The sequence below is a fragment of the Ranitomeya imitator genome, chromosome 4 (assembly GCF_032444005.1).
Source record: "Ranitomeya imitator isolate aRanImi1 chromosome 4, aRanImi1.pri, whole genome shotgun sequence".
In the NCBI taxonomy this organism is placed as follows: domain Eukaryota; kingdom Metazoa; phylum Chordata; class Amphibia; order Anura; family Dendrobatidae; genus Ranitomeya; species Ranitomeya imitator.
In genome coordinates this window covers 671,636,477-671,639,144 of record NC_091285.1, presented here as the reverse complement: position 1 = coordinate 671,639,144, position 2,668 = coordinate 671,636,477, and positions in this window count along the sequence as shown.

Below are 2,668 nucleotides of genomic sequence, written 5' to 3'. Positions count from 1 at the left end.
AGGTCCAAGAGCCAATGGAACTACCGAGGACCAGCTGACGTTACTGGAACCCGGTTACTAAGCAGGAGGTACCCGTGCCTGAAAGCACTGCCAAGGACCACCTGACGTTGGTGGAACTCGGATACCCAGAAGGAGGCACCTAAGCCAAAGGCTCTGCCCGGAACCAGCTGATGGTACTGGAACCAGGATGGGGAGCAGAAGGTACAAGAGCAAAAGACACTGCCGGGAACCAGCTGACGGCACTGGAACCCGGATGCGTTGGCCAACTGTGCAAGAGCCAATGGCACGACCAAGGACCAGCTGACGGTGCTGGAACCAGGTTACTAAGCTGTAGGTGCCCGCGCTTAAAAGCAGTACCAAGGACCGCCTGGCGTTGGTGGAACTCGGATACCCAGGAGGAGGCACCTAAGCCAAAGGCTCAGCCCGGAACCAGCTGACGGTGCTGGAACCAGGTGGTGGACCAGAAGGTCCACAGGAGAGGAGAGAACAGCTAGGCTGCGAGGCAGCCGCAGTTACCGAACCCCAACAGTCCTACAGCGGGAGCTTGGCCTACTGGCACTACAGAACCAGCCTTGACTACCAATTCACGCAGCCCACATAGGAAGCTCCTAAACTGGAGGCACCCTGGAGTTGGCTAACCCGACCACAACACGACGGGGCAAGCATAGGCGTCTCAGTGAGCTTGACACTACCCGGAAACAGCTGACGGTGCTGGAACCAGGCTGGGCATGAGGGAGTACCTGTGACAAAAACACTGCCGAGAACCAGCTGGCGGTGCTGGAACCCGGATGCGTCGCCCCAGTGTGCAAGAGCCAATGGCACGACCGAGGACCAGCTGACGGTGCTGGAACCCGGTTACTAAGCTGTAGGTGACCGCGCTTAAAAGCACTACCAAGGACCACCTGGCGTTGGCAGAACTCGGATACCCAGGAGGAGGCACCTAAGCCAAAGGCTCGGCCCGGAACCAGCTGACGGTGCTGGAACCAGGTGGTGGACCAGAAGGTCCAGAGGAGAGGAGAGAACAGCTAGGCCGCGAGGCAGCCGCAGTTACCGAACCCCAACAGTCCTACAGCGGGAGCTTGGCCTACTGGCACTACAGAACCAGCCTTGACTACCAATTCACGCAGCCCACATAGGAAGCTCCTAAACTGGAGGCACCCTGGAGTTGGCTAACCCGACCACAACACGACGGGGCAAGCATAGGCGTCTCAGTGAGCTTGACACTACCCGGAAACAGCTGACGGTGCTGGAACCAGGCTGGGCACGAGGGAGTACCCGTGACAAAAACACTGCCGAGAACCAGCTGGCGGTGCTGGAACCCGGATGCGTTGCCCCAGTGTGCAAGAGCCAATGGCACGACCGAGGACCAGCTGACGGTGCTGGAACCCGGTTACTAAGCTGTAGGTGCCCGCGCTTAAAAGCACTACCAAGGACCGCCTGGCGTTGGTGGAACTCGGATACCCAGGAGGAGGCACCTAAGCCAAAGGCTCGGCCCGGAACCAGCTGACGGTGCTGGAACCAGGTGGTGGACCAGAAGGTCCACAGGAGAGGAGAGAACAGCTAGGCCGCGAGGCAGCCGCAGTTACCGAACCCCAACAGTCCTACAGCGGGAGCTTGGCCTACTGGCACTACAGAACCAGCCTTGACTACCAATTCACGCAGCCCACATAGGAAGCTCCTAAACTGGAGGCACCCTGGAGTTGGCTAACCCGACCACAACACGACGGGGCAAGCATAGGCGTCTCAGTGAGTTTGACACTACCCGGAAACAGCTGACGGTGCTGGAACCAGGCTGGGCACGAGGGAGTACCCGTGACAAAAACACTGCCGAGAACCAGCTGGCGGTGCTGGAACCCGGATGCGTCGCCCCAGTGTGCAAGAGCCAATGGCACGACCGAGGACCAGCTGACGGTGCTGGAACCCGGTTACTAAGCTGTAGGTGCCCGCGCTTAAAAGCACTACCAAGGACCGCCTGGCGTTGGCGGAACTCCGATACCCAGGAGGAGGCACCTAAGCCAAAGGCTCGGCCCGGAACCAGCTGACGGTGCTGGAACCAGGTGGTGGACCAGAAGGTCCACAGGAGAGGAGAGAACAGCTAGGCCGCGAGGCAGCCGCAGTTACCGAACCCCAACAGTCCTACAGTGGGAGCTTGGCCTACTGGCACTACAGAACCAGCCTTGACTACCAATTCACGCAGCCCACATAGGAAGCTCCTAAACTGGAGGCACCCTGGAGTTGGCTAACCCGACCACAACACGACGGGGTAAGCATTGGCATCTCAGTGAGCTTGACACTACCCGGAAACAGCTGACGGTGCTGGAACCAGGCTGGGCACGAGGGAGTACCCGTGACAAAAACACTGCCGAGAACCAGCTGGCGGTGCTGGAACCCGGATTCGTCGCCCCAGTATGCAAGAGCCAATGGCACGACCGAGGACCAGCTGACGGTGCTGGAACCCGGTTACTAAGCTGTAGGTGCCCGCGCTTAAAAGCACTACCAAGGACCGCCTGGCGTTGGCGGAACTCCGATACCCAGGAGGAGGCACCTAAGCCAAAGGCTCGGCCCGGAACCAGCTGACGGTGCTGGAACCAGGTGGTGGACCAGAAGGTCCACAGGAGAGGAGAGAACAGCTAGGCCGCGAGGCAGCCGCAGTTACCGAACCCCAACA